The following is a 25528-nucleotide window of genomic DNA, read 5'->3' as shown; positions in this document are numbered from 1 at the left end:
GAAATTGAAGAAATGTATGATGAAATAAAAGAAATTATTCAGATTGTGAAGGGAGACGAAAATTTAATAGTCATGGGTGACCGGAATTCGAGTGTAGGAAAAGGGAGAGAAGGAAACATAGTAGGTGAATATGGATTGGGGGACAGAAATGAAAGAGGAAGCCGCCTTGTAGAATTTTGCACAGAGCACAACATAATCATAACTAACACTTGGTTTAAGAATCATGAAAGAAGGTTGTATACATGGAAGAACCCTGGAGATACTAAAAGGTATCAGATAGATTATATAATGGTAAGACAGAGATTTAGGAACCAGGTTTTAAATTGTGTCTGTAGATTAAAACTGAAGAAACTGCAAAAAGGTGGGAATTTAAGGAGATGGGACCTGGATAAACTAAAAGAACCAGAGGTTGTACAGAGATTCAGGGAGAGCATAAGGGAGCAATTGACAGGAATGGGGGAAATAAATACAGTAGAAGAAGAATGGGTAGCTTTGAGGGATGAAGTAGTGAAGGCAGCAGAGGATCAAGTAGGTAAAAAGACGAGGGCTAGTAGAAATCTTTGGGTAACAGAAGAAATACTGAATTTAATTGATGAAAGGAGAAAATATAAAAATGCAGTAAGTGAAACAGGCAAAAAGGAATACAAACGTCTCAAAAATGAGATCGACAGGAAGTGCAAAATGGCTAAGCAGGGATGGCTAGAGGACAAATGTAAGGATGTAGAGGCCTATCTCACTAGGGGTAAGATAGATACCGCCTACAGGAAAATTAAAGAGACCTTTGGAGATAAGAGAACGACTTGTATGAATATCAAGAGCTCAGATGGAAACCCAGTTCTAAGCAAAGAAGGGAAAGCAGAAAGATGGAAGGAGTATATAAAGGGTCTATACAAGGGCGATGTACTAGAGGACAATATTATGGAAATGGAAGAGGATGTAGATGAAGATGAAATGGGAGATACGATACTGCGTGAAGAGTTTGACAGAGCACTGAAAGACCTAAGTCGAAACAAGGCCCCCGGAGTAGACAATATTCCATTAGAACTACTGACGGCCGTGGGAGAGCCAGTCCTGACAAAACTCTACCATCTGGTGAGCAAGATGTATGAAACAGGCGAAATACCCTCAGACTTCAAGAAGAATATAATAATTCCAATCCCAAAGAAAGCAGGTGTTGACAGATGTGAAAATTACCGAACTATCAGCTTAATAAGTCACAGCTGCAAAATACTAACACGAATTCTTTACAGACGAATGGAAAAACTAGTAGAAGCCAACCTCGGGGAAGATCAGTTTGGATTCCGTAGAAACACTGGAACACGTGAGGCAATACTGACCTTACGACTTATCTTACAAGAAAGATTAAGGAAAGGCAAACCTACGTTTCTAGCATTTGTAGACTTAGAGAAAGCTTTTGACAATGTTGACTGGAATACTCTCTTTCAAATTCTAAAGGTGGCAGGGGTAAAATACAGGGAGCGAAAGGCTATTTACAATTTGTACAGAAACCAGATGGCAGTTATAAGAGTCGAGGGACATGAAAGGGAAGCAGTGGTTGGGAAGGGAGTAAGACAGGGTTGTAGCCTCTCCCTGATGTTGTTCAATCTGTATATTGAGCAAGCAGTAAAGGAAACAAAAGAAAAATTCGGAGTAGGTATTAAAATTCATGGAGAAGAAATAAAAACTTTGAGGTTCGCCGATGACATTGTAATTCTGTCAGAGACAGCAAAGGACTTGGAAGAGCAGTTGAATGGAATGGACAGTGTCTTGAAAGGAGGATATAAGATGAACATCAACAAAAGCAAAACAAGGATAATGGAATGTAGTCTAATTAAGTCGGGTGATGCTGAGGGAATTAGATTAGGAAATGAGACACTTAAAGTAGTAAAGGAGTTTTGCTATTTGGGGAGCAAAATAACTGATGATGGTCGAAGTAGAGAGGATATAAAATGTAGGCTGGCAATGGCAAGGAAAGCGTTTCTGAAGAAGAGAAATTTGTTAACATCCAGTATTGATTTAAGTGTCAGGAAGTCATTTTTGAAAGTATTCGTATGGAGTGTAGCCATGTATGGAAGTGAAACATGGACGATAAATAGTTTGGACAAGAAGAGAATAGAAGCTTTCGAAATGTGGTGCTACAGAAGAATGCTGAAGATTAGATGGGTAGATCACATAACTAATGAGGAAGTATTGAATAGGATTGGGGAGAAGAGAAGTTTGTGGCACAACTTGACCAGAAGAAGGGATCGGTTGGTAGGACATGTCCTGAGGCATCAAGGGATCAATTTAGTATTGGAGGGCAGCGTGGAGGGTAAAAATCGTAGAGGGAGACCAAGAGATGAATACACTAAGCAGATTCTGAAGGATGTAGGTTGCATTAGGTACTGGGAGATGAAAAAGCTTGCACAGGATAGAGTAGCATGGAGAGCTGCATCAAACCAGTCTCAGGACTGAAGACCACAACAACAAACAACAACAGGCAATTACATCCAGACTTAATCCTCTGCTCTACATTGTTGGGTGCACTGTTTTGTAAACATTTGTTGTATTAAAACTGTGTGGTGCAGACTACATTCTATAGATGAATAAATCTGTCAATCAGTCAGTCAGTCAACCGAATATTCCCAGACTATGTCTCCATGTTCATACTAATTAGCCAACCATTAGCAGTGTCATAATTTTGATCTTGTAATCCCCTGTGTTGTGCATTTTTTTTCTTACGATTCTTCATTAATAATTATTGCCCAATTTTGATTTGTAATAGTTCACTGTTAACCAGTGATATTAATTTATTTGTGATTGGATACTAGTGACTTTATTTGTGATCAGATCCAAATGCCAAACCAAACATCACATTTTATTGTGTTATATATAGCCTAAGCTTTTACAGCCTCTGTACATGCTGACAGGAGTACTATCACAATTCTGTGTGTCTTTTGACCGAAAACAGTTTCAATAGCAGTTTGTTAAATTTTTGCCCTAGAGCAACATGACGAGCCAGAGCAGCGCTGAAAGGTGGTAAGACAGAGAATCACACAGCGCATTTGGGAGATGTCAGAAGAGCTGTGTCACCTGCAGAAGTAACTGGTCAAGATGGGAAACACATTAAGCAATCAGTAGCAGCGGCCTTAGTCATCAGACCATGTGGGGTACATTGACATGGTGCATAAGCACCACAGGTGGCAGCATGTGGCTCTGTATTGTACAGGAAAAGTGCAGGCACATCAGATATGCTTTATTGGCTTCACAGATTTCTCTGTTTTTAGTAGGGGAAAAAAAATACTGTTCTGTCTGCCTTTGACACAGTTGTGTAGGAGGTCACAGGAAACTAGCTTAATGCAGAATTTGTGAATGTTTACATATCTGTAAGGTGACTTCTGAGATTTCCTATGTGTACATGTTGAAACCAAATGTGTCAGATATATTTACTTCGTAAATGTAGATCCTAACATTTCACACATAACTTAAATGTCCTCTTTCTGTCCTAACTCCACATATTTTGGACTGATTTTATTCAAATATGCATGTAGGTTTGGATTATGAATGCAGAAAAAAAGAATCCTTGCTGTACCCTCTGCTGTAAACTACATGTTTCATAAATAGATATGGAATGCATTTGTCTGAATTAGGCTTGGGATCTTGCTGTCATCCTGGTGAAACAACAGAGGGACAGGATTAAATCTACTTGCTTACCTGCTTTTGGTTAATATATTGCTACTGATACCACCTGATGACCAGCACCATTGGTTGTGTGATGGTACCATAGTAGAGTCAATGAAAGACGATCCCATACAGCTGCAGCAGGCTCGGTGTGATTGAATTGTGCATCTCTTTCACCCAGTCACATAATGCAATTTTGTATATGTCTCTGTGGAAACACCTCAGCTCTGTAGATGGCTACTGTTTTCACTTGTAGCCATTTGCACTTCACAGCTGAAAGCTGATAACACCACTGTCGGCAATCCTGGTCATTCTTTTGCCAACCTTTTTATTCTCACATAGCTACAGCCTTTGCGACTGAGGATTTAAATTGCTGTACACATGACATAAAATTATGAGAGATTTAAATGTTGAAATATTTGGGTTGTCAATAATGTTACTGGACCCATAAGTTATTTGAACATTCAGTAAGCTGGGTAAAGCTCATGTCGTCATACAGTTCTGATCACAGAGTGGCATAACATTCCAACCATTCACAAGTAAGTACAGGCATTTACATTATTTTGCCTATCCCCTGTATAATAGATGACAAGCTAATGGGAGTAAAAGAAGTATTTGATTCAGGGGAAGTAGAGACTAATGGTAGAAATTTTTTTAAAAAAAGAATTCGGTATCAGATTCAAGACCAGAGCAAATACAAACTTGGCGGAGATTGAATGTACTGTACTATGATCTCAACTGACATAAAATCCAATAGCAGTAATCATTGTGATGTAGGTAGTAATTCAGAAATTGCAGTGATTGATATTCAAGAAAATAGTAATTGTGATTCATATGGCGTATAGAGAAGGCTGGACGTATTTTGACAGAGGTAATTAATTCATTGTCAAAAGAAAGTGAGGAGATTTCAGAGAATAAAGTAGTGGGTGAGGATTGTAATGCTGCTAGATCAGATGTGTCAATAGATGGAACCAAGGATTCATTTCCGTAGAGGGAGGCTACCTAATGGTTTTAGATGATAAAATGTCAATGAGTGGTTCTGAGTCAGACCTGGAACCACAGTAAGATATTATGTGGAAATTATTGAGCTGGATCCCAAAATTACTACTAAGTGTTACATAAAGGGAAAGCAGAACACAGTGTTAATGATTGGAATTGATACTGGAAAATTTTTAAATCACTCTTACCAAAATTGTGGGAGAAGAGATTGTGAAATTGAAAAGATGTTCATGGTTAATGTATATAATGCAAATGTCAGGTTCAGGCCTTAGAACAAGAGGTGAGAACAGGCCCTAATTTTCAAATAACTTACAGGTTTGCTGCCGGGTGACGTCGTCGAACACCACTGATATTTCGACAGGAGCACACCCTGCCATTCTCAAGGCACAAATGCAAGGAAGGAAAAATGTACAAGCAAATGTAATACGTCGGTTCATAGAGGAGAAACAAGGAAGACACCACACACAGAACAAGTGTAAACACAACCAAAGATAACCAACATCAGAAATATCAATGGTTACTATTAATCAACAGGTGAGGTAGCACTAATTCTGTCCCTCTGTTTGAGAGACACAGCCGGATTCCAAGCAGTATTTAAACATAATCCGCCATCTCTGTTAATAAGGTTGCTTGATAGTCTGATTTCAACAGCTTCCTTAATAACACTATCCCAATAGCTTGATGTGCAAGCCAGAATCTCCGTGTTGTTGTATTCCATAGGATGACCAGTGTCAAGGCAATGTTCTGCAATAGCGGATTTGCTTGGCTGTTGTAAGCGTGTGTGACGCTTATGTTCGATACACCGGTCTTCCACTGTCCTGATTGTCTGACCAATATATGACATGCCACAACTGCAAGGAATACGATAGACCCCAGCCTTATGCAAACCAAGATCATCTTTTACGGACACCAACAGGGCCTTAATCTTAGAAGGTGGTCGAAAAACACATTTCACATCATATTTCTGCAAAATACGGCCAACCCTGTTGGAAATGCTTCCTGCGTAAGACAAAAAGGCCGTAGACTTCGGTGCCACTTCGTTGTTATTGTCACTCACCCGTTGCACAGAAGGCTGATGGCGCAACGCACGTTTGATCTGCCTCTCACTATAACCATCCTGCCGAAAGGTGACTTCGAGATGTGCTAGCTCAGCTGCCAAACTTTCAGGGTCTGAGATAACGTGGGCCCCGTGAACCAAGGTGCGAAGTACTCCTTCATGCTGAGCTGGATGGTGACAACTATCAGCTCACAGATACAAGTCAGTGTGGGTGGGCTTCCTATAAACAGAATGTCCCAACATACCATCAGTCTTCCTTTTGACCAACACATCAAGGAAGGGAAGGCATCCATTCTTTTTCACCTCCATAGTGAATTGAATATTCGGGTGGATTGAATTCAGATGTTCCAAAAACCGGTTTAAATTCTCACCACCATGAGGCCACACAACAAAAGTATCGTCTACACATCTGAAAAACACGCAGGTTTCAAGGTCGCTGACTCCAATGCACGTTCCTCAAAGTCCTCCATAAACAAATTGGCCACAATAGGCGACAACGAGCGTCCTATTGCAACTCCATCAGTCTGTTCGTAGTACTGACCATTGAATAAAAAGTAAGTGGAAGTCAGCACGTCGAAACAAATTTGTTAACTCGACACCAAACTTAATCTCAATTAGCTGCAACGAATCGGAGAGAGGAACGTGAGTGAAAAGAGAAACCACATCAAAACTGACTAAAATATCAGAGTCATTCAAACGCAATCCCTGCAATCGACGTAAGAAATCTGCAGAGTTCTTAATGTGGTGTTCACACCTACCTACTAGTGGCCTCAACAAACTAGCAAGATGTTTAGCTACACGATAGTCGGAGCACCAATATTAGAAACAATAGGCCTCAACGGGACAACCTCCTTATGGACCTTAGGGAGGCCATATAATCTAGGTGGTACAGCACAGTATGAATTAAGACTCTTGATAGTCTCCTGGGGCAAAGAACTTTTCTTCAGGAGGTTATTTGTCTTTCTCTCAACACTCTTAGTAGGGTCAGCACCGATTTTACGATACACCGAATCAGAAAGTAGACACTGCATCTTTTGAATGTAATCATGCTTGTTCAACAAAACGGTGGCGTTACCCTTGTCCGCAGGTAAAATAACAATATCAGGATCCATTCTAAGTGAACGTAAAGCAGCCGCCTCAGCTGCTGTAATGTTACACTTGGGTGGACGGGCCCCAGTCAACATATGACAAGCTTCCCTCCTAACCTCTTCCGCAGCCTCGGAAGGTAGTTTATGAACAGCCTGTTCGATAGAACTAATAAAATCAACGACTGGCAAACTTTTAGGCATCGGTGCGAAGTTCAAACCTTTCCCCAGCACAGACAAAGCTGCTTTGTCAAACGTTTTCTCCGTGAGATTGATAGCAGAATGTCGAGAATTAGAATTAGACACTGAGCCAAGGAAACGGTCAAACTTAGCCGAATGACGAGTAGTTACAGATTGAAATTCCCAGTCAGACTGCGACCAAGAGGCACCGTCCATCCAATCCCAAGAAAATTCAGAAACATTAGACGCCATCATTAAATGAAGCTGAAATAATTCCTCAGAAACAAAATCTAATTGACGGCGTGTATAGTGGATCCTTTCTCGAACAAGAGCTAAACCAGCACGTTGCTTGATGCAATTGGTGGCAGGAGAATTAATATGATGCACAACCTTAGCAAACGTTGGAACCACACTATGATTTCGACACTTCAATAAAAACGATAATGCACATTCCAACCTTACTCTACTGCTGCGAAGTTTATCCAACCTTCGCAGGCAACGATACATATCCTGCCCGTAGAGGTAAACAATGTGAGACCTTAACTTTTCCCAGCGAATTGAATGTTCAAATAACTTACAGGTTTGCTGCAAACCCGTTCTCAGCAACATGGACCAGTTTAAAAAGAAACACTTACACTATCCTCTGTTTAACCTACCTTTGGTACAGAAAGGGATAAAACATGCAGCTGTCTGTAGTTTCAAAAATAAACTGAAATCATATCTCTTTGACAGCTCCTTCTATACCATAGATGAATTCTTGAACAGGAATAAATAAAGCTATAGGTATAATATAATCATTTGGGCCATTTAAGGGAATGGGGTAGGCAATAAAAATTTTAAGCTTTAAAACAAGCTCTTGATTCATTTGTGCATTTCTTATGCGCCTAACACATTCCACATCATAATGGTTACATTGAGATTGATCAACTAACTAACTAACTAACTAAAAACACTGTCTATTTATTCAACTGCTCTTCCAAGTCCTTTGGTGTCTCTGACAGAATTACAAAGTCATTGGCAAACCTCAAAGTTTTTATTTATTTCCCATGAATTTTAATTACTATTCCAAGTTTTTCTTTGGTTTTCTTTACTGATTATTCAGTGTAGAGATTGAATAACATCATGGATAGGCTACAACCCTGTCTCATTCCCTGCTCAACTGCTGCTTCCCTTTCATGCTCCCTTACTTATTTCTGCCATCTGGTTTCTGTACAAGCTGTAAATAGCCTTTTGCTCACTGTATTTTATTACTGCTACCTTCAAAATTTCGAAGAGTATTCCAGTCAACATCATCAAAAGATTTCTCTAAGCCTACAAATGCTATAAACACAGGTTTGCCTTTTCTTAATCTATCTTCTAAGGTAAGTTGTGGAGTCAGTATTGCCTTGCATGTTCCTACATTTCTCTGGAGTCCACACTTATCTTTCGTGATGCCTGTTTCTACCAGTTTTCCCATTGTTCTGTAAAGGATTCATGTTATTATTCTGCAACCATAACTTAGTAAATTGATAGTTCGGTAATTTCCACTCCTGTCAGCAGCTGCTTTCTTTGGAATTGGAATTACCACATTCTTCTTGAACTCTGAGGATATTTTGCCTGTTTCATATGTTTCATACATCTTGCACACCAGATGGAAGAGTTTTGTCGTGACAGGCTCTCCCAAGATCATCAGTAGTTCTGACAGAATGTCATCAACTTAGATCTTTCAGAGCTTTGTCAGATCCTTCTTCCAGTATCGTATCTCCATCTCATCTTGATCTATGTCCACTTCCCTTTCTATAACATAGTTTTCAAGTCCATCTCCCTTGTATAGACCCTCTATGTACTTCTTCCACCATTCAGCTTTCCCTTCTTTGCTTAGCTTTTGATGTTCATACAGTTACTTCTCTTTTCCCCAAAGGCCTCTAATTTTCCTGTAGGGAGTATCTATCTTTCCTTTAGTGAAACATTCAGCACAGGTCAGGAGCATGTAGAGGAAATCTGGCTCAAGTTTAAAAGAGTAGTTGACCACACTCTGGATAGATATGTACACAGCAGATCTGTTCATAATGGGAGGGAATGTTCATGGTATGCAGTCACTGTGGAGAAACTTCCGAAGCAACAGAGATTACTGCATAATAGGTGCAAAACATAATATAGGGCTGTAGATAGAGAGATGCTGAATGAAACGCATTTGGCTGTCAACAGAGCAATGCACAATGCCTTCAATGACTACCGTAAGAGAATACTGTTAAATGACATTTCACAAATCAAAAGAAATTTTGGTCATATGTAAAGGCTGTTGGAGGCACCAAAGTTAGTGTCAAGTCTGTAGTGAATGAGGCAGGAGCTGAAATTGAGGGGAGCAAAGCAAAAGCTGTGAAATGTATTTTATTCACCTCATAACGTACACAATTTCAGAACATATGTTTGATGTACAAGAGCCATGTCAAAGTTACAATTTGCTTACTTAAAATTTTGTCTTACTTATGATAATACTTAATGGAGAATTTATGTACACAAAATTTGTCAAATTTACAGTATTTAGATCTACTATAACTATCATAAATTTTTATTCCATTTTAGGGATCCAGCTCAAAGTATCACTTCATCCTTCACAAAATCTTCCACAGAGTAATAGCATCGTTCAATTAGAAAATCATGTAACTTGCTTTTTAAAATATTTATCTTTGACTTAATCATGTCACACCCTTTTATTGGGTTGTGAATTTTCATGGCTATTTACTGAGAAGTCTGAGCACGCAGTTTTAAGCAATGAGAGGTGAGCATAAAGTTTACTTTATGTCTTGTGTCGTATGAGTGTTCAAAATGATTTTTTTTTTAATAGATCAGCTCTGCTGCATAGGAAAAGAACCACCTCAAAGATGTATAAAGAAGGGACAGTTCATATTTTTAGTTCTTTAAATAATGGTTGACATGATGCCCTCGGCTGTGCAGAGCACATGTTGAGAATGATTTGCAACTTTAAAATTTGTGTAACATTTCCCACGTTTCCCCAAAAAATTATGCCATATCGAATAAACGACTCAAAGTAGCTATAATATGCTATTTTCCTGGATAGTTATCATAGATCCCTCGAACAAAAATCCATGCCCAGTTATTGGAAAACGGCACAGGTCACACCTGTCTACAAGATGGGTAATAGAGGTCATCCACAAAATTACCGTATAATATCCTTGATATCCAATTGTTGTAGAATCTTAGAACATATTCTGAGCTCAAAGATAATGAGGTATCTTGAACAGAATGACCTACTCATTGCCATCCAGCATGGTTTTCGAAATCATCCATCACGTGAAACCCATCATGCACTTTTCTCACATAACATACTGAAAGTATCTATCAGGCAGGTAGATGCAGTGTTTCTTGATCTCTGACTCAGTACTGCACCTATGCTTACTGTCAAAAGTACAATCATATGGGGTACCAAGCAAAATTTGTGACTGGATGTAGGTCTTTTTGTTAGGGAGGACACAGCATGTTATCTCAGATGGAGAGTCATTGTCAGAAGTAGAAGTAACTTCGGATGTGTCCCAGGAAAGTGTGTTGGGACCCTCGCTCTTCATGTTGTGTATTAATGACCTTGCAGACAATATCAATAATAAGAATGCTTTTTGCAAATGATACAGTTATCTACAATGAATTAATGTCTCAGAGAAGCTGCATTAATATTCAGTCAGATCTTGGTAAGATTTCAACATGGTGCAGAGATTGCCCACTTGCTCTAAATGTTCAGAAATGCAAAACTGTGCACTTCACAAAATGAAAAAAAAGTAGTATTCTATGACTATAATATCAATGCATCACTGTTGGATTAAACCAACTCATACAAGTATCTGCGTGTGACACTTTGTGGGGGTATGAAATGGAATTATCACATAGGTTCAGTCATGGATGAAGCAAGTGGTAGACTTTGGTTTATTGGTACAATATTAAGGAAGTGCAGTGAGTCTAAAAAAGAGATTGCTTACAAATGAATCACTTGTGCTCAAGTGTGTGGGACCCGTATCAGGTAGGACTGACTGTGGATACTGAACGTATACAAGAAGGGCAGCACAAATGGTTACAGGTTTGTTTAATCCATGGAGAGTGTCACAAAGATACTGATGGAACTGAAGTGGCAGACTCTTGAAGACAGACGTAAACTATCCTGATAAAGTTTATTAACAAGGTTTCAAGAACTGGCTTTAAAAGATTACTCTGGGCATATGCTACAACCCCCTACATTTCACTCACACAGGGAGTGTGAGGATAAAATTAAAATAATTACTGCATGCATAGAGGCATTTGAACAATCATTCTTCCCGCTCTCCATACGTGAATGGAACAGTAAGAAACCCTAATAACTGGTACAATAGGACGAACCCTCTGCCATGCACCTCACAGTGGTTTGCAGAGTAAAGCTGTAGATGCTCCTAAATCATTGCATTTGTCCTCTAGCCATTCCTGCTTAGCCACCTTGCACTTCCTGTCAATCTTATTTTATAGACATTTTTATTCCCTTTCGTTTGCTTCATTGTTTGCATTTATATGTTGTCTCCTTTCATCAATTAAATTCAATATCTCTTGTGTTATCCAAGGATTTATATTAGGCCTTGTCTTTTTACCAATTTGATCCTGTACTGCCTTCATTATTTTAGCTCTTAAAGCTGCCCATTTGTCTTCTACTTTATTCCTTTCCCCTCTTCTAGTCAACTGTTGCTTGATGCTCCCTCTGAAGCTCTCAACAACTTCTGGTTCTTTCAGTTTATCCAGTTCCCTTAATTTCCAACCCTTTTCCCATTTCTTCAGTTTTAATCTACAATTCGTAACCAATCAATAGTGCTCAGAGTCCGCATCTGGCCCTGGAAATGTCTTATAGTTTAAAATTGATACCTAAATCTCTGTCTAACTATTATGTAATCAATCTTAAACTTTATGTTGCCTCCAGGTCGCTTCCACATATACAACCTTCTTTTATGATTCTCACAGCAAAGTGTTAGCTATGATTAAATTATGCTCTGTGCAAAATTCTACCAGGTGGCTTCCCCTTTCATTCCTTTCCCCCAGTCAATGTTCATTTACTATTTTTCCTTCTCATCCTTTCCCTACTATCGAATTCCAGTCCCCCAGTCCCAAATCTGCATTTCCTTTAACTATTTGAATCATTTCTTTTGCCTATTCACACATTTCTTCAGTCTCTTCATCATCTGCAAATTAAGTACAAATTCACAAGATAGTGTACTTATACATCATGGATCATTGTAAATCTATAGTTAATATTACTGCTTCATTCACCATTTCAAGTTATTTACACTACCGGTCAAATAGAAAGTATACTAACATCAATGGTACATAAGTGCTACTCACTGTACCATCTAATAAATTAAATGTCACATTAAGAGGAGGTTATGTAATGAGGCAAGTCTTGAGAGAAAGCCTGATGCTGCCATTAAGAGGCATTTGTTAAAGATGTGGAAATTAGGAAAGCTTCCACTGATGCAGTAAGGCCCAGAATGCAACAGACTGTCTGTGGAAAGACAAGAGCGGTGAATGAGCACAACCATTAGTTTAAGTGGCTGATGAACACCAGTGATGGTCCCCTTTCGAGAAACATGTCCAACACGGAATTACTGAACAAAAATGTTGATAGTGCTGTGTATATGGATGAGGCTGACCAAATGGTAATAGGTTCCACTGAGAACAGCATGAGACGGGCGTATGGATATAGGAGGGAATTAATCTTTTGCTCAATTTGTCACATAACTAACCATCCACCGTCATCTTAAAAGTAGTACCGAACTTTGAACCGGAATCAGACGATTTTCGTAGTGCTGACCAACATCATAATGTAAGTGTAGGAACAATTTTGTAAAGAAACTAGGCAGGCACTTACAGGTAAAAGCTGAGAAGGCTGCTAACAGCTGAGGTGTTCAAAGCTGTGTTGTTTGGAAATACCAGAGCTCTGAACAGAACAAACATGCTAATAACTTAGAATGAGATAAGGAATATTGATGCGGTAAGTCTAAGGGAATAGGAAAATAGGAATGCGCGTAAGCTACTACAAACAGCATAGTGAACGCATTATTGTGGCCAAGATAGATACGAAGCCCACACCTACTACAGTAGTACACGTTTATATGCCAACTAGCTCTGCAGATGATGAAGAAATTGAAGAAATGTATGATGAAATAAAAGAAATTATTCAGATTGTGAAGGGAGACGAAAATTTAATAGTCATGGGTGACTGGAATTCGAGTGTAGGAAAAGGGAGAGAAGGAAACATAGTAGGTGAATATGGATTGGGGGACAGAAATGAAAGAGGAAGCCGCCTGGTCGAATTTTGCACAGAGCACAACATAATCATAACTAACACTTGGTTTAAGAATCATGAAAGAAGGTTGTATACATGGAAGAACCCTGGTGATACTAAAAGGTATCAGATAGATTATATAATGGTAAGACAGAGATTTAGGAACCAGGTTTTAAATTGTAAGACATTTCCAGGGGCAGATGTGGACTCTGACCACAATCTATTGGTTATGACCTGTAGATTAAAACTGAAGAAACTGCAAAAAGGTGGGAATTTAAGGAGATGGGACCTGGATAAACTAAAAGAACCAGAGGTTGTACAGAGATTCAGGGAGAGCATAAGGGAGCAATTGACAGGAATGGGGGAAATAAATACAGTAGAAGAAGAATGGGTAGCTTTGAGGGATGAAGTAGTGAAGGCAGCAGAGGATCAAGTAGGTAAAAAGACGAGGGCTAGTAGAAATCCTTGGGTAACAGAAGAAATATTGAATTTAATTGATGAAAGGAGAAAATATAAAAATGCAGTAAGTGAAACAGGCAAAAAGGAATACAAACGTCTCAAAAATGAGATCGACAGGAAGTGCAAAATGGCTAAGCAGGGATGGCTAGAGGACAAATGTAAAGATGTAGAGGCCTATCTCACTAGGGGTAAGATAGATACCGCCTACAGGAAAATTAAAGAGGCCTTTGGAGATAAGAGAACGACTTGTATGAATATCAAGAGCTCAGATGGAAACCCAGTTCTAAGCAAAGAAGGGAAAGCAGAAAGGTGTAAGGAGTATATAGAGGGTCTATACAAGGGCGATGTACTTGAGGACAATATTATGGAAATGGAAGAGGATGTAGATGAAGATGAAATGGGAGATATGATACTGCGTGAAGAGTTTGACAGAGCACTGATAGACCTGAGTCGAAACAAGGCCCCCGGAGTAGACAATATTCCATTGGAACTACTGACGGCCGTGGGAGAGCCAGTCCTGACAAAACTCTACCATCTGGTGAGCAAGATGTATGAAACAGGCGAAATACCCTCAGACTTCAAGAAGAATATAATAATTCCAATCCCAAAGAAAGCAGGTGTTGACAGATGTGAAAATTACCGAACTATCAGCTTAATAAGTCACAGCTGCAAAATACTAACACGAATTCTTTACAGACGAATGGAAAAACTAGTAGAAGCCAACCTCGGGGAAGATCAGTTTGGATTCCGTAGAAACACTGGAACACGTGAGGCAATACTGACCTTACGACTTATCTTACAAGAAAGATTAAGGAAAGGCAAACCTACGTTTCTAGCATTTGTAGACTTAGAGAAAGCTTTTGACAATGTTGACTGGAATACTCTCTTTCAAATTCTAAAGGTGGCAGGGGTAAAATACAGGGAGCGAAAGGCTATTTACAATTTGTACAGAAACCAGATGGCAGTTATAAGAGTCGAGGGACATGAAAGGGAAGCAGTGGTTGGGAAGGGAGTAAGACAGGGTTGTAGCCTCTCCCTGATGTTGTTCAATCTGTATATTGAGCAAGCAGTAAAGGAAACAAAAGAAAAATTCGGAGTAGGTATTAAAATTCATGGAGAAGAAATAAAAACTTTGAGGTTCGCCGATGACATTGTAATTCTGTCAGAGACAGCAAAGGACTTGGAAGAGCAGTTGAATGGAATGGACAGTGTCTTGAAAGGAGGATATAAGATGAACATCAACAAAAGCAAAACAAGGATAATGGAATGTAGTCTAATTAAGTCGGGTGATGCTGAGTGAATTAGATTAGGAAATGAGGCACTTAAAGTAGTAAAGGAGTTTTGCTATTTGGGGAGCAAAATAACTGATGATGGTCGAAGTAGAGAGGATATAAAATGTAGGCTGGCAATGGCAAGGAAAGCGTTTCTGAAGAAGAGAAATTTTGTAACATCCAGTATAGATTTAAGTGTCAGGAAATCATTTCTGAAAGTATTCGTATGGAGTGTAGCCATGTATGGAAGTGAAACATGGACGATAAATAGTTTGGACAAGAAGAGAATAGAAGCTTTCGAAATGTGGTGCTACAGAAGAATGCTGAAGATTAGATGGGTAGATCACATAACTAATGAGGAAGTATTGAATAGGATTGGGGAGAAGAGAAGTTTGTGGCACAACTTGACCAGAAGAAGGGATCGGTTGGTAGGACATGTTCTGAGGCATCAAGGGATCACCAATTTAGTATTATCACATAACTAATGAGGAAGTATTGAATAGGATTGGGGAGAAGAGAAGTTTGTGGCACAACTTGACCAGAAGAAGGGATCGGTTGGTAGGACATGTTCTGAGGCATCAAGGGATCACCAATTTAGTATTGGAGGGCAGCGTGGAGGGTAAAAATCGTAGAGGGAGACCAAGAGATGAATACACTAAGCAGATTCTGAAGGATGTAGGTTGCAGTAGGTACTGGGAGATGAAAAAGCTTGCACAGGATAGAGTAGCATGGAGAGCTGCATCAAACCAGTCTCAGGACTGAAGACCACAACAACAACAACAAGTCTAAGGGTTATATGTGCATCCAAGAGATGCAATCTTGTATTCAAAAGCACCAACTGCAATGTCATGCATAACTAGACACTACACTGTAAGCATTTGCACATTATAAATAAAAAACAAGGCAGTCTTATGAGGTAGACATAATATCAGATAACGGCATTGTACAATGGTCATTATCCCTAGCTGAGTGTTCACATTAAGCGAGTGTGTCAAACTGGAAAATACTCTTCATATACACCTATAAATGAAGGGTTATGGGGCAATTTAACATAGTGACCTTATTGGCAGTATTTTATTGAAAGTGCAATAAATGCACATTCTTGTCTATGTAAATCACAGATCTGTGTTTCATGGAATAGTAAGTGTCTGTAGATGTGGTATCAAATATTGTTTCATGCAACACACAAAAATTAAGTGCAGAATTATTAGTTTATCAATGGTGGTCCAATTTCATTTACATTTCAAGTTCATTTTCATTCTATTTCAACTACAATGATGGCATTCCAAAAAGTGCATTATGTGGTGGGGAGCTACTTCGAGATTCTGTTGGCTAAAGGTTGGTGACATTGGTAGGAACAGTGGTGGGAGATGTGCTCTTTGGAGCTGCTCGAAAATACAAGAAAAGTTTATATTATGGCCACCATACAGAGAAGGCTGGTTTCGTTTTTTCTGATATGAGAGTGGACATTTGCTTAAGACCATAGGAGACACTCCTGATCGAGAGTGCAGCCAAATGACAGATTATGAACAGAGACTTGTGAATGTGACTTTGACTGTTGGAACATGTGACAGTATTTTGTTGTATGAGGACTTTAGTTTATGCATCAGAACTTGGGTTTAGAAGAACTGCTGTATAAATGCACTTACTAATTTGAGAATACTAAAAGAAGACTATCATCAAATGTGTTCTGCTAGTTAAGTTGATAATGGGACATTCTTACTGGACGAACTCACATTTTTATTCCATTAAGTACCACCATTCAGTAGGAAGCTGTATTTTGCTGAATAAATCAGTTATGCAAAACATAAATCTGGAATGCAGCGTACATTACTACTGACACTCCACATTTTTAACGGACAGAGTCACACATTAGCCCAGGAAAGTTAAGCCAAAGGTGAAATATTGCAATTTATTATTGCGTACTGGCAAAAGCATATAACATGAGATGACAAAAAACATCAATCACATAAGTATGACAAAGGCAGGTCACAAAGGCAACAGTACAAAAGATGTTACACGCTGTATCCCTTCAGCAATTATCATAGCATTTGGATAACAGTGTTGCCGTACAGCTCCCACCACCACTCACCCCCCTCCCCACTGGTAGGGTTGAGCTGGTGTTCTAGGAGTACTTGTAGTGCGCCATCTGGCATAGGTACAGACTTGTGATGGCTTCTGTGATATATGGACAGTGTCCAGTGGTGGCAAAGGCTATGATGTTGAAGATGAAGGAGTCATTCGTCATAGGCTTAGGGCGAAGGCCATGATGTTGAGTCACAGTAACATTTGAGAACACAATATTGTCTGTGGATCAAGGTTGTAATGATGATAGCTTGCAAGCCTTGAAAGTTACAGGAGCTCTGGGAGTAGTCTGAATGCGATATTTCACACTATGTGAAATAGCAGAACTAGGCGTAGGTTGATCCGTAGCAGCTATGACCAGAGAAACTCATGATGCAGATGCAAGCCGGGGCAGACAAAAATCTCTGTATTTCATACAAATTTTGGAATTTAACAGTTTATATTCAGTAGAAGTGTATGTTTTTTCCTTCCTTTATTGATGAAGCACACATTAAAACATGAGAATCGTTCGAGATGTAGTTGTGGGCATGAGACCTGGAACCATTAGAGTCTACATTGGTTGCCAAGGGATCTTGTGCAGGAGAGCAGTGAACCTCACTATGATGTGGTGTGACATGAGACAGGGTGTAGTGCAGAGGATGCGAGCTGCTTGCTTTACCAAGCCATATGTAAACTGCCTCAAACCCCATACGGATTTGTGCTCGCCATGTGGAAATATCTTTGTTAAAATGGTGCAAGAAATGAATGCCAAGAATGGGTTCTGTGGCATCAGCTAGAAGGAAATTCCGTTGTAATGGTCACCTGAAGCCTAAGCTCACAATCACAGTTCATTTCCCAAATGTAGAAATTTTGGAGTTATTAGCACCTGTAAGCCAAGAGTCAGCTTATATTTGTTCATCTTGATTACTGGCAGTACTCTGACATCTGATCCTGACACACTGAAATATGTGCATGGAACAAGTGACTGTGACATATAATCAGCAGGATCCACAAGAAGTACCTGGAATGTTTTGTCACTCCCAAGTTGTGTAAATATTGACACGGCCAGTGCTGGGTGTGAAGTCAGATCCCTTGACTGATTTGGCAATAGCTGTTGGTTGGTCACATTTGTTCCCAAAAACATAGAAAAGTTGCAAAGAACTACAAACATCAGTTTTGTCACTGTTGCAGAATAGGCAGAGCTTCTTGGAACAGTGGCCAGCTGGGCCAAACCCAGTCACTACTGTCGTTTGTAAGTGAAAAGAGAAATGCACGTTCTTGCTAGAGTTCCCCTCTGTACCAACAGCCGTCTGAAGCTCATTCGTAGGCACTACAGCACTTATTGCTGTGGGGTGTTGTCTTCCAAGAGGGTGTTAGGCAACGTTTTTTTCCATCACTTCTTTGAGCAACCACTGGAGAGCACTTACTTCTTGCTCCAGCACATGGATCTGTTCTGCTAGCAGAAGCTGCTGCCTTCTAGTAGTGTCAGGTGAGACTATTGCTGTGATGCTATTATCAGTTTGAGGGGACACACTCAAACTGATATTTTGCAAAATACTGTCAGCAATGGTCAATATGAAGACTCACTGTCACTTTTTATGGAAAACACTCCAGTTTTAAATGTGGATGACAGTCGATTAACATTTCTAAGACAGCACCCGAGTTTCACTTGTGCACTGTTGTAGCCAGTGCCAGAGCCAAGACTCAGGTACTGGCTTGCGGGATTAAAAACAAGAGCTGCATAGGGTTACTTCAGGAATTTCAAAGGTGATGCCAAAACTGTGATGGAAATTTGTCACCAAAAACATAATTATTTAGGAACTGTTGTATGCATAGGGTCTTTATTTATGCCCAAATTCTTACGGGAATCGCCAAAGCGTGCGCGAGTAATGAGTGAATGGGCAAATGTCTATAAGGTACATTACACATGTAGAATTGTGGACAGTTGGGAATGTGAGTCTCACGGGAAGCGTGCAAGGGATAAGTCCCTGCAGTCGCACTATTCATCTGTGTCCTCGGTGACTCAGATGGATAGAGCGTCTGCCATGTAAGCAGGAGATCCCGGGTTCGAGTCCCGGTCGGGGCACATATTTTCAGCTGTCCACATTGAGGTATACCAACAACACCTGTCGGCAGCTGAGGGTTTCAGTTAGTCATCATTTATTCCAGGGAAAAGCTGCACGGTCATCAACAGTATTCTGTTCTTTCGAGAACAGTTACTGTCTTCATAAATAATAATAGAGTCTGAGCATCCAAAGTGCCAAACATAAGTGTGAACTAAATTGGAATCACATGCCATACGCCATAAATGATTGTTCCTGTATTTTCAAACACAGATATATGCTGCAGAATTACTGTCAGTCAGACATCTGACTCAGCAGACAACATTTACTTATGTTAATATAATCAAGCATGATGGCTTCATGACATCTGTTTCAGTGCGAATGGAAGAGATGCTGCAATGCAGCATGTGATAGGTTGAGAATTTAAGTCAGACAGGATGGTTAAGACAACTCTTCTGGAGAATCTGAGCATTTAGGTTCGAGTCCTGGGCTGGTACAAATTTTCAACTTTCACCACTGCAATGCCACAAAGCCCTCTTTGGCTTGGAGTCATGATTTCCCACCTACTCCTTTCCTTTCTTTATCTGCTTACAAATACAGCTGTTGCCAGAGAAGTAAAATGAAACCCTTAGATCACATAATTACATTATATCCCTAGTATTATTATGCAATGATTCACTGTAAAACTAACACTAGCCACAGCTATTGTCTGTAATGTGTTGGTGGCATTTTGCCACTAAAGTATTTAAATTTCATGATGTATTCTTGGATTGGATAGCAGATATCTCCAGGTAAACTGTTCGACTTCTTTATTCCTCTACCAACGTATAAGTATTTACCTCCACTGTTGTTCAATAATCACACACTTATTTTGTACTGATGGTCTCTTCCTTTATATACTCTGCCAGTAATGATTTTATGTACATGTTTTTCCAGCCATTCTCCCAGATGTACACTGGGTAAATTCCTCAAGACTAGCTCTTATCCTTCTTCATGCGTTACTTTCTTATTTAAATTCTTTAACAATTTTCGCGAGAGTGCTTGTCCTGTCGTGTCTCATATACCTACATATGGTTATACACTGGACAACACGTCGTGTGTAAAGTTCCTTGGGGTCCAATTGCTGAAGAAGTTAAAATGCAGTCAGTATGTAGATAAACTAAACAAGAAGCTCAGTTCAGGGTGTTGTGCTTGGTAGCATCTCTCACTGTACTGATCTAAAAACAAGTGTGTTAGTTTTTTTTTTTCCTGTATTTTCACTTGCTGCTGCTGTATGGAATTATCTTCTAGGATTGTGCACTTCAAGCAAACGAAGTATTTATTCAGCAAAAATGAGCAGTTAGAGTAGTATCTAAAGTAGATAATGTGGTGGTACATGTTACTATTGAAGGTAGCAACATGTCTCGCTGCCTTTCTATTGTGCCAATGGGAGATGGTTACGTAGAAATCCTGATTTATGCCAGTAGTGGTAGAGGAAAGAACGCATACTGTGGATGAATCTTTTATTTCAGATGCAAAACCCAAATGTAAGCACAGTAAAGCCACAAGATGCAATGGAGGGCATGTGTTTTACTGGTGGGGAAGGAGACATTTACACTATGATATCACGACTTGGGAGTGCGTGCCATGGATGCCAAAGAAGACGAGGTCAGCATGACAATCGCTGTCATTCCAAAATGAAAAACAAAAGAAGACTGTATGGAATTAATTAATTAATTAATTACTTCTTGGAATTGTGATACCAACAATATGTCTGTTGACAATTCTGTTTATTAAGAGCTTAAAAGTGAATATTTAATTGATATGTAATAGTGTTATGAGGCTGTCAAATACAGAAAGATTTTGAAAAGAAGTTTTTATGAGATTTCATAGCCAGTAGGTGGCAAACTTAATTTTCCATTATTACAGCGCTTTCTTTCAGGTGGTGAAGAAGTTCAATATAGCTACGAGTGCCAACGCATAGCGGGAATACAACTTCAAGCAGTGACATGAGTGCAGCGAGATAGGACTTAAGGTAGAGGTAATTATGAGCATAGAACTGACAGGTGACATTCACAGAAATTGTACCATGGTTAAGTACTCTCCAGCAGTGAACACCAAGTAGTAACAGACCAACAAGAATACATTTTAAAGAATGGTTTTTGCCACTGATAACCAAATTAGTTTCAGCTAGACTGCACTGGGACTGATGGTTTAACGGCGATGTGTAGGCCTAGATTTTGAGAGGCTGTGGTATCAAACCCTGGTCAGGACATGGAATATTTCATGTCTGTCTTTAACATTGAAAGACTTACATCAGATTATAGTCACAAGGAATCATCATCATCATCATCATCATCATCATCATCATCATCATCTGAGCTGTGTGTTACATAATCACAATACAATTACAAAACACTAATTTTCAGTAGACTTTGCCTTCTTGTTTAATTGCAAATAGAGTTACATACTCTGGTGGCAAGAGATTCAACAAGTTTCCATACAACATAAAGAAAGAAACTAGGAGTGTCTGCCATTTCAAAAGATAATTGAAAACATATCTCATTACCCAACTTTCTACTAATTAATAAAAGAATGCATTGTCCATTTTAGGCTGTATTATGCTTTATTAAAATAAAGCTATTAGCTAATTTCTGCCTTAATCCATTATCAAGCACACTTGTTATGTCATTTTACATGCTGTGCTCGTCACATTCTTTTATGTCACATACATAAATCGGGTCTAGTGTAGCAGGGGATACAACCCGTCGGCTTTGGACAATGACGTCACAAGTCGCCAGAGAGCAGTTTACCATTTTCGCTTTTGCTGTTATGTTTCAGTTTCGTTTTTTTACTGATTGCTTAATTAAGTGGATCTGTTTATTCTATCTCGTGAGATTTTTTTTTAAAGCCAAAAACCCCTTCTCAGCTACTGAAGGGAGCTACAACACTAAGATGAATCGCTTCTCGTTTGGCGACTTGTGACGACATTGTCCAAAGCCGACGGGTTGTATCCCTTGCTACACTAGTCCCCATAAATCCCGAAGTCATACTCAGTCATTAAAAAACCGATGTTACGATGGAGAACGACTCACATAACATATTGAAATATATCATTAACATATGTCACAGTTATCAAAGCCAGATAACTAGCAGTTATACAGTGCACTTTAGATGGCACCAGCCCTTTATTCAAAGAAGCAGATTTCTTTCTGATTTAGGCTACACAATTAAATTTAGCTGACATAAGCATGAGAAGTGTTAAGCAGTGTTATGATAATTTAGAGGTAAAGCAATAAACATGCTAAGTCTCTACAATTTCCTTGTCTTGTCAACAAATCATACATCCTGGCTCATTCCACAACTGTGAAGGCTATCTTTCTTGATGGGATCTATGGAACATGATATGAAGAAATGAATGCACCGCTTCTGGATTTACACCTATCCTCTTAGTAGCCTGCGTGGGTATGAGAAATTAGTTCTTAGTAAAATTTCTAATGTTTTGAGGAAAGACACTAAATATAGCTTCATTAACTTCCTTGGCTTTGTCCAAGCTGCAGTATTTGATTTACCTGTTTGAATGTTAACTATATTTACTCTGTAAGTCTGTCTTTCAGGTGAATTTATCCTAAAAATGACCTAGGGAATACAATGGTAATCACTGGAATAGGATGGATACTGCACTGGTTAGATGATGTTTTCAAACAATTAGCCCTGCAAGTAGCCTCTTACCAGAAGCTGTCAGATGTAAACAATGTTTAGTATGATGTGACCAAATGAGGGTTCGGGGATCCATTTCCAGTGAGCAATCTTAAAAGCTCTGCATTTACTCATTCCACAGAACAATTCATGCCCAGCAATCAAAGAGTGACACAATCTTCACACTAGTATGAAACGTTCTCAACAATGGGCCTGTTGTCATTCTTAACTGTATTGCCATCCAAACTGTTGACTGGACCCCCTACTATTATATGATTTTTTCCAAGAACCTTCCCTAAAGAGCATAAATCACAGATGACATCACTGAACCTTGCACTTAACTTAAAAATGCTACACTATACCTGTGAACTACTTTTCTGCAGATTTTTAACTAGTTCTGACATTCAGATGGGGAGGAAATAATAACTTGCCTGGAAACTTCAAAGTTTTTATATGTCCATATTGGTGAGAATTTAAACTGGAAAAAACAATTTTGGAACTTAGTTCTGTCATATTTCAACTTCAAATCATTGCAAATCTTGGGGAGAGACAAATCATTAAGTCATTTAATGTCATCATATTAAATAATGTTCTGGGATAACTCATCTTTGAGAAAGAAAGTGTTCATTGCATTGCTCAAAAAAGTCCTGTGAGAATAATTTGTGATGCTCATTCACGATCATGTCCTAGACATCTATTTGAGGAGTTATGCATTTTCACTACTGCCTCATAGTATATCCATTCCCTCATGAAGTTTAAATGTAACTAATCCACTGCAGTAAAACAGGTACAATGATACACATAATTACAATACCAGACAGAAAAATGAAATCGATTACTCCACATTACGGTTGTCCTTAGTACAAGAAGTGCATAATTGTGCCTCCAAAATTTTTTGTCACTTACCGTATGACATGAAATGTCACATAGGCAGAAAACTTAAATTTGAAATCAAACTGAAAAAGTTTCTTCACATAATATGAATGTGTAACGACAACATAAAAGGATTTGTTCCACATCATAACAATTTTTCAAATGATCCATGGAATGTGAAACTAAGTAACTCAGTCTCCAAAGAACTGAAGCCATTGGAGACGGCTAGACTGAAGCTAACAGACTTGCAGTATGACTTAGATCTTTGCACCGATTTAGAAGGCTTTATGTTAATCCAGTCACCTGGACCAGGCCTAATATTACTGCAGCTCCCAAAACTGCCAACTCTTCCTGCACTGCTGCCAAATCAGCATCTAGTTCCAAGATAAGCTACTGTTTATCAAATACGTGTAGCAAAAGTGACAATCACTGCATTTCCATAAGTAACACTCTTAAGGTACGTTTACACTGGGATACATGTATCGCGACGTGTATGAGCGACATGTCAATTTGACATGTCGCGATACATCACCTCATACAAAAATTCACGGAACTTGTATGCGGACCCTCGAGCTCATACATGTCGCGTATACATTTTGTATATCGCTTTTTGGCCATATACGCGACATGTATGAGCGACATTTGAAGAACTCGCGCATGCGCAGTACTATCATTTCCTGTCGTCTTGTCGACTGCCGCTTATTTCGACGATTAGCGCATGCGTAGTACCAGGCTCTTTGGCGGCTGTTTGAGTTTTGAAGGTGCCGACTGTCGTTTCGACGTTAATGTATCTGCATAAAATATCAAAAAGTGCCATATGCAACATTATTCTTCGTGTTTGCGAGGCCATTGTGCAAGTTTTATCCCAAGAAGTGAAGGTAAAAGTTTTATATATATCAGAGTATGTCATACATTAAATAATTTTTTCATGCATCTGGCACGTATATCAATGTTTTGCTGTTATTCCGGCGGCCTCGCGTGATAATGTTGACAGCGGATGCCGACAATCGTGTGTGAGACGTCGGCATTAGCAATCGCGCGACAATGCAAATGTTTTGTCATGAAATCTTCGTTTTACGAGGAATCCCCAGTGGCTAAAAAACGGAGTGTTACTGCCAACTGATCCTCTGGTGGAATCGCTTCCCGAAAGTTTGTGTTGGTTTTGGCCACAACAAGAGCCACAAGTGATAACAAACCGCGGAAATCCTCCATACTGATCCTAACATAATTTCTAAAATATGGCGTTAATTCGCGAGAAACTCTCTGTGCCACCATCTACGCTTCCTCCGCCTTTTCTTCCTATCATCTTCCAAAAGAGCAAGTGTATCAGCACATAAAAATGAGAAAACTTCCAAATCGTCGTCGGAAGCTGTCGCACTGTGATACATATCAATCAGTGTAAACTCACGCTCATACATGTATGAGGTTGATACTTGTCAACTCATACAAATCGCGATACATGTCGCAAAGTCGCATATACATGTATCTCATACATGTGCCGATACAAATCGCAGTGTAAACGCACCTTTAGAATGAATACTGTACATAACATGGCATTACAATTTAAGAAAAACAAAAACAATGCAATTTACATACACAGACATTTGCATACTTACGGGTATAGTATGACAAGGATGGAAAAGGTAGCTGGCTGTGGCCATATAGTAGAAACAATCCGAAATTTCCTGAATTTTTTTGAGAAACCCTGGAAAACACAAATCAGGACGGTTGTATGAAGACTGGAGCCTCCATCCTCCTGCAACAGTTTGTACATTTGTTCAAAATAACACTTATGGTATTTGGTTGGCATGCTATGATCATGAAAGGTAAGTGATTTTCGTGCTAAA

At 39.3% G+C, this 25528-nt stretch overlaps 1 long non-coding RNA gene across 1 annotated transcript in view; it reads left to right on the top strand.

The window, feature by feature from the left end:
* Positions 1 to 20819, top strand: part of LOC124552721 — a 142174-nt gene extending 121355 nt beyond the window's left edge. The window contains exon 3 of the long non-coding RNA XR_006967965.1: positions 20642 to 20819. This is a non-coding gene — a long non-coding RNA (uncharacterized LOC124552721). The remainder of the gene's footprint in view (positions 1 to 20641) is intronic.
* Positions 20820 to 25528: the final 4709 nt, after the last annotated feature.

The sequence above is a fragment of the Schistocerca americana genome, chromosome 10 (genome assembly GCF_021461395.2).
Source record: "Schistocerca americana isolate TAMUIC-IGC-003095 chromosome 10, iqSchAmer2.1, whole genome shotgun sequence".
Taxonomy (NCBI): Eukaryota; Metazoa; Arthropoda; class Insecta; order Orthoptera; family Acrididae; genus Schistocerca; species Schistocerca americana.
The sequence above is the reverse complement of the archived record's forward strand: the minus strand, read 5'-3'. Positions and strand labels throughout refer to the sequence as shown.